This window comes from Bison bison, unplaced genomic scaffold (assembly GCF_000754665.1).
Source record: "Bison bison bison isolate TAMUID 2011002044 unplaced genomic scaffold, Bison_UMD1.0 scf7180017864384, whole genome shotgun sequence".
Classification (NCBI taxonomy): Eukaryota; Metazoa; Chordata; class Mammalia; order Artiodactyla; family Bovidae; genus Bison; species Bison bison.
In genome coordinates, this window is record NW_011494956.1 from 15,324,552 (window position 1) to 15,332,632 (window position 8,081).

The 8,081-nt window shown below is 37.3% G+C and overlaps 1 protein-coding gene across 5 annotated transcripts in view; it reads right to left on the bottom strand.

Moving 5' to 3' along the window:
• PPP2R3A (protein phosphatase 2, regulatory subunit B'', alpha) overlaps positions 1-8,081 on the bottom strand; it is a 227,970-nt gene that overhangs the window by 203,519 nt on the left and 16,370 nt on the right. For 2 of the 5 annotated variants that reach the window (XM_010858258.1, XM_010858256.1), the window contains exon 1: positions 423-780. The exons of the other annotated variants lie outside the window; for them this stretch is intronic. The gene's annotated coding sequence lies outside the window, so the exon portion shown is untranslated. Of the gene's footprint in view, positions 1-422; positions 781-8,081 lie in introns of those variants that run through there. 5 annotated transcript variants of the gene reach the window in all.

Here is an 8,081-nt window from a genome sequence, read left to right on the forward strand (position 1 = left end):
AATAAATTTAAAAATAAAAAAAATAAAAAAAAAAAAAAGAGAAAAAAAATATTTGAGCGTCATGAGCTATTTGTATACTTTGGAGATTAATCCCTTGTTAGTAGTTTTGTTTGCAAATATTTTCTCCCATTCTGAGAGTTTTCTTTTTGTTTTGTTTATGGTTTCTTTGCTGTACAAAAGCTTTCAAGTTTAATTAGGTCCCATCTGTTTTTATTTTTTTTCCATTCCTCTGGGAGATAGATTAAAAAAGACTTTGCTGTGATTTATGTCAAGAGTGTTCTATGTTTTCCTCTAAGAGTTTTATAGTGTCTAGCCTTACATTTAGGTCTTTAATCCATTTTGAGTTTATTTTTGTGTATGGTGTTAAAAGAGTGTTCTAACTTCATTCTTTAATATGGTTCAGTTTTCTCAGAAACACTTACTGAAGAGACTATATTCTTGCCTCCTTTGTCACAGATTAGGTGACCACAAGTGCATAGTCAAACTCATTTTACGAGGCCAGCATTACATGCAATTCAACTTGGCAACACCACTATAAAAAAAAAAAAGAAAATTAGAGACCAATATCCTTGATGAACAAATACAAGATGAAAATCCTCAACAAATGAGCAAACCAAAATCAACAATACAGCAAAAGAATCATATACCATGGTCAAGTGGAATCTATTCCAGGGATGTAAGGATGGTTTAACACCCACAAATCAACCAACATGACATACCACATTAACAAAATGAAGGATAAAAAGCATGTGATCATCTCAAAAAATGCAGAAAAAGCATTTGACAAAGTTCACGAGCCATTCATGATAAAAACTCTCAACAGACTGGGTAAAGAGGAAATATAAATCAAAATAAGAAAGGCCATATATGACAAACCCACAGTTTGTATGAGACTCAACGGTAAAAAGTTGAAAGCATCTCCTCTAATATCGGGAACAAGAAAAGGATGCCCACTCTTACCACATGCATTCAACATAGCATTTGAAGTCCTAGCCAGAGCAATTAGGAAGGAAAAGAAAGAAAGGAATCCAAATCAGAAAGGAAGAAATAAAACTGTTTCTATTATGATATTATATATAGAAAACCCTGAAAACTCTACCAAAAAACTGTTATGACTAATAAACAAATTTGGTAAACTTTGCATGATACACAAACAATATACAAAAATCAGTTGCATTTCTATATGCTAATAATGAACTATGAGAAAGAGAAATCAAGAAAACAATCAAATTTACACTTGCATTAAAAAGAATAAAATATCTAGGACTAAATTTTACCAAGGAGGTAAAAGAGGAGTACACTGAAATACTGTAAGACACTGATGAAAGAAACTGAAGACACAAATAGAAAGATATTCCATGCCCACGGATTAGAAGAATTAATATTGTTTAAATGTCCATATTACCCAAAGCAACTTACAGATTCATTGCAATCCTTATCAAAATTGCAATGGCATTTTTCACAGAAATAGAACAAAGTGAAAAGTAAAAGTGAAAGTCACTCAGTCATGTCTGACTCTTTGTGACCTCATGAACTGTAGCCTGTAAGGCTCCTCTGTCCATGGAATTCTCTAGGTAAGAATACTGGAGTGAGTAGCCATTCCCTTCTCCAGGGGATCTTCCCAACCAAGGGATCGAACCCAGGTCTTGTACATTGCAGGTGGATTTTTTTTACCATCTTAGCCACCAGGGAAGCCCAAGAATACTGAAGTGGGTAGCCTATCTCTTCTCCAGGGTATCTTCCTGACCCAAGAATCGAACCAGGGTCTCCTGCATTGCAGGCAGATTCTTTACCAGCTGACAATCAATCTTGAAATTTGTATGAAACCGCAAAAGATCCTGGACAGCCAAAAGCAATCTTGAGAAAGAAGGACAAAACTGGAAGCACCGTACTACCTGATTTCAAAATATATTACAAAGCTGTAGTAATCAAAACAGTGTGGTACTGGAATAAAAACAGACACACAGATCAATGGAACAGAATAGAGCTCAGAAATAAGCCCATGTATATGTGGTCAATTAATTTACAACAAAAGAGCCAAGAACATGTAATGGGGAAAGAACAATCTTTTCAATAAATGATGTTGGGAAAACTGGACAGCCACAAGCCAGAGAGTGAAAAGAGACCACTATCTTATCCCATACACAAAAATTAAATCAAAATGGATAAAAGAGTTGAATGTAAGACCTGAAACCATAAAATTAGTAGAAGAAAACACAAATGGTAAGTTCTGTGACACTGGTCTTGACAATGGTGTTTTGGATTTGACACCAAAAGTAAAGGTAACAAAAGCAAAAATAAAACAAATGGGATTACATCAAACTAAAAAGTGTCTGTACAGCAACAGAAACCATCAACCATTAACAATATGAAAAGGCAACCTCTGGCAGAATATATTTTCAAATCAGCTACCTAGTGAGCTGTTAATATATAAATATATAAAGAACTCACACAAGAGTAAAAAAGCACAAACAACCAGATTAAAAAAAGGGCAGAGGATCTGAACAGAGATTTTTTCCAATGAAGATACACAGATGGCCAATAGGTAGAGAGGAATTCACTCATCAGAGGAATACAAATCAAAACTACAATGAGTTATCACTTCACACCTGTTAGAATGGCTATTATCAAAAGACAACAAATAATAAGCATTGGCCAGGATGTAAAGATAAGGGAACACTTGTGCACTGTTTGTAGGAAACTAAATTGGTGCAGCCACTATGGAAAACAACGTGGAGGTTCCTCGAAAGATTAAAAATAGAACTACTATATGATCCAGCAATTCCACTTCTGGGCATATATCTGAAAGACATGAAAACATTATCTTGAAGAGATAACCACACTCCCATGTTCCTGAAGCTTTATAATAGCTAACGCATGGAAACAACCCAAGTTTTTTTTTATGGGAAAAACATTTAAATAGTTAGTTTATTAATTTCCAAAAGACATTATTGATACAGAAACTATTATTGCCTTCAATTATATGGATTGATTCTAAGATCAATATATAAGCTAGTTCTAAAATTTCACATGGAAGAAAAAATATGAAAGAAGAGTGCAGAGAAGCTTGGGGTCAGGGGACTAAGACAAAATAGTAATATTTTTCCTTTAAACTGAGCAGTGGGTAACACTCATTGTACTGCTATGCTTTACACCTTCAGTTCAGTTGCTCAGTTGTGTCCGACTCTTTGCAACCCCATGAATTGCAGCACGCCAGGCCTCCCTGTCCATCACCAACTCCCGGAGTTCACTCAAACTCATGTCCATCGAGTTGGTGATGCCATCCAGCCATCTCATCCTCTGTCGTCCCCTTCTCCTCCTGACCCAAATCCCTCCCAGCATCAGAGTCTTTCCCAATGAGTCAACTCTTTGCATGAGGTGGCCAAAGTACTGGAGTTTCAGCTTTAGCATCATTCCTTCCAAAAAACACCCAGGACTGATTTCCTTTAGAATAGACTGGTTGGATCTCCTTGCAGTCCAAAGGACTCGCAAGAGTCTTCTCCAACACCACAGCTCAAAAGCATCAAATCTTCAGCGCTCAGCTTTCTTCACAGTCCAACTCTCACATCCATACATGACCACAGGAAAAACCACAGCCTTGACTAGATGAACCTTTGTTGGCAAAGCAATGTCTGCTTTTGAATATGCTATCTAGGTTGATCATAACTTTCCTTCCAAGGAGTAAGCGTCTTTTAATTTCATGGCTGCAGTCACCATCTGCAGTGATTTTGGAGCCCCAAAAAATAAAGTCTGACACTGTTTCCACATCTATTTCCCGGGAAGTGATGGGACCAGATGTCATGATCTTAGTTTTCTGAATGTTGAGCTTTAAGCCAACTTTTTCACTCTCCTCTTTCACTTTCATCAAGAGGCTTTTTAGTTCCTCTTCACTTTCTGCCATTAAGGGTGGTGTCATCTGCGTATCTGAGGTTATCGATATTTCTCCCCGGCAATCTTGATTCCAGCTGTGCTTCTTTCAGCCCAGTGTTTCTCATGATGTACTCTGCATATAAGTTTGTTTTATAAATATTGTGCTATAGCTATATTTTTTTTTAAAAAGAACAAAGAAAGAAGATTGTGCCTACCAAAAATCAAAATATATTATCAAGATATAATAATTAAAAGCGTATTAATGGCACAGAAGTGAAGATCAATGGAACAAAATAGAGTACTAAAACCAATCTATACATATATAGATAAATTATTAATTAGTAATCTGACATGCCACTTACTAGAAAAATTATTCAAATGAATAGCCAACAAGATTTTTCCCTTACACTATTCACAAAAATAAATTTCAGATGAATTAAAGACCTAAATGTTATAAGAACATATACGAAAATGTAAGATTACTATGTTTTTATCTTCAGGACAGGAAAGACATCCATTAAAAAGTTAGTTAAAAAAAAAAACTTAGCAAAAAAAAAAAATTCAAATCAAAAAGCCATAAAAGCAAAGATAGGAAAATTTGACCCCAAAACTAAAAACTGACAATGGGAGAGGACTTACAGATTGGAAGAAAATGTACAATTTTCATAAATAAAGATTGAGTATCTAGAACCCAAAGAACTCCTGTAAATAAATAAAAAGCATTTTCTACATTGTATATAACAGAAAAAAAAAAAGAGAATGTTTAAACAAAACAGAAGTTAAATTTCTCTCTTATGGGAAAGAAGTTGAGGTCTGGTGCAGCAGCTCCACCAAATGCTCAGAAACCCAGATTTTCTGGCTCATTGAGCTCACGGTCCTCTAGGATGGCTGTTAGAGCTCCAGTTATTACTTCTGTGTTCCAATATACAGATTGGGTGAAGGGATGAGGGAGTGCCTTCTCTCTTGAAAGAGGCTTCAGAAAGTTACATCGAGCCCTTCTGCTTATGTATTCTTAGCTAAAACTCACATAGTTATACTTAGCTCCAAGGAAGCCCAGAAATGTAATCTTCTGGATGCTGGCAGCAATGCACCTATGTAAAAGCTGGGGTTCCTATTACTAAAGATAAAGGAAGAATGGGTCATAGGAGGTAACCAGCAGTCTTTGTTACGCCATCCAAATAGAAAAAAAAGAAGTAAAAATGGTCAAAAATTGAGGAAATGTGCTCAACCCCAGGGATATAAAAATTAAAACAAGGACAGGGCTATGGCTGATTTATGTTGATATCTGAAACCAATGCAATACTGTAAAGCAATTATCCTTCCGTTAAAAATAAATAAATTAAAAAAAAAAACTAGGAGAGAGGAGCTTTAAAAACTTTTGAGAGAGGCAAAAATTTGCAAGTTGGTGAATACATGAGGCTTTTTATCCTTTGTTAAATTTTTTCAACAAAGAGACCATATTCTATATTCCTAGTGTAACTAAAAGTAATACAAATATTTTATTAAAAACATAAATATATTACAGATTTTAATTATATTACATATACTATAATATTAGAATAGACACCTTGGGGACCAATTTGGCATTATCTGTTAAAATTTTGATTATATGGTTATATGACCTGGTAATTCCATCTTTCAGAATCTATACAATATAAACATTCATACATTTGCATAAGTACCAGAATGTTCACTGCAGTAATGCCTGAAAGGGGAAACACTGGAAACAACCCGAGGGTTCATCATTAGGGGAACAGCCCTACTTAATTTTCTTCATAGCACTATTACCACTATCTGAAATTACATTATTTATTTATCTACTTATTTGTCATCCAGGAAATTAGCTCATCTAGGGGCTTCCCTAGTGGCTCAGGAGGTAAAGAATCTGCCTGCAATGCGGGAGAGCCGGGTTTGATCCTTGAGTTGGGAAGATACCCTGGACACAGGAATGGCAACCCACTCCAGTATTCTTGCCTGGAGAATTCCATGGACAGAGGAGCCTGGCAGACCACAGTCCACTGGGTCACAAAGAGTCAGACACGACTGAAGTGACTTAGCACGTATGCACATAACTGCTTTTACGTGTGGATTCCAATACTGTGGAATGTGGATTCCAATACTGCTGCCAACACTGAATGAAACCCCACTCATAAGCAGAGCCTGCCATAGGAAAGGGGTCCCAACTAGAATGCCAGGAGAATGCCAAGATTGCTAAGACATGCCATGCTGAGAGAAGACAAAATGCTGATATCTGAGCCACAGTGCTTGAGCGGGGACTGGCAATGGTAGAAATGCTGTAACCAGCATTACATCAGTCCTCACAGCAGGATTGCAACTCCATGGACTGCAGCACACCAGGCTTCCCTGTCCTTCACCATTTCCCGGAGCCTGCTCAAACTCATGTCTATCAAGTTGGTGATGCCATCCAACCATCTCATATTCTGTCGTCCCCTTCTCCTGCCTTCAATCTTTCCTACCATCAGGGTCTTCTAACGAGGCAGTTCTTAACATCAGGTGGCTAAAGTATTGGAGCTTCAGCATCATTCCTTTCAATGAATATTCAGGGTTGATTTCCTTTAGGACTGACTGGTTTGATCTCCTTGCAGTCTAAGGGACTCTCAAGAGTCTTCTCCAATACTACAGTTCAAAACACCAATTCTTCAGTGCTCAGCCTTCTTTAAGGTCCAACTCTCACATCCATACATGACTACTGGAAAAACCATAGCTTTGACTAGACAGACCTTTGTTGGCAAAGTAATGTCTCTGCTTTTAATATGCTGTCCAGGTTTGTCATAGCTTTTCTTCCAAGAAGCAAGCGTCTTTTAATTTCATGGCTGTGGTCACCATCTGCAATGATTTTGGAGCCCAAGAAAATAAAGGGCTCCATCCTTAAGGCTGTGAAATAGGAAATATGTCTGTGATCATGAAATGGAAGGGCTCAGTGCTTTTGCTGTGATTTCTAAGTTCATAATGACAAACCCATTCACAGACACTAATCTCTGCTTTTTATTTCTAACCTCACAGACAAGCAGTTTTCAAACTGCTTAAAAAAACCAATATAGAACTGGGGGACTTGTTCAAAAGATTAAAGATGGATCAAAAAACAGAAGGGAGAGAAATAGCCTCAGTGCTCGATCTTGAGGAACACTCAGACTACTGAGGGCTCTGGGAAGAAGAATTTGAAAGGGAACTGAATGCTGGGGAAAATGAACTTAAGCAAAGACTCGAGAGAAGGAGCTTTGTAGACATTATGGGAGAGCAAAGGTCCTGAGGGAGGGATGTACCTGCTTTGTTGAAGGAAGTACAAGGTACATTGGTGACTGGGACAAAGTAAGCACAGGGGAGAGTAGTAGGAGATGATATCAGATAAGTAAAAGGGGGTTTAGATTATTCAGGGCCTTGTAGGTAAGTGTAAAACCTAATATCAGAGAACTTACTTGAACAGTCTTACACTACTGTAAGTTTGTACAGATCATATTCCTAAGATGTGTCTTTGTTTAAGAAAGTCTTGATTACATAAATCATATTTAGAAAAAATATTTAGTTAACAGTTTATATCTGAACACTGTTTATATGTTATGAAAAATGCTTAATTACAAAAAAAAAAAAAAAAAAATAAAAAGTTTTTTTTTAATTGAAGGATAATTGCTTTAAAGAACTTTGTTGTTTTCTATCAAACCTCAACATGAATCAGCCATCAGTTCAGTTCAGTTGCTCAGTTGTGTCTGACTCTTTTCGACCCCATGAATCGCAGCACGCCAGGCCTTCCTGTCCCTCACCAACTCCCAGAGTTCACTCAAACTGATGTCCATCGAGTCAGTGATGCCTTCCAGCCATCTCATCCTCTGTCGTCCCCTTCTCCTCCTGACCCAAATCCCTCCCAGCATCAGAGTCTTTTCCAATGAGTCAACTCTTTGCATGAGGTGGCCAAAGTACTGGAGTTTCAGCTTTAGCATCATTCCTTCCAAAGAAATCCCAGAGCGGATCTCCTTCAGAATGGACTGGTTGGATCTCTTTGCAGTCCAATGGACTCACAAGAGTCTTCTCCAACACCACAGTTCAAAAGCATCAATTCTTCGGCGCTCAGCTTTCTTCACAGTCCAACTCTCACATCCATACATGACTACTGGAAAAACCATAGACTTGACTAAACGGACTTTTGTTGGCAAAGTAATGTCTCTGCTTTTGAATATGCTATCTAGGTTGGTCAT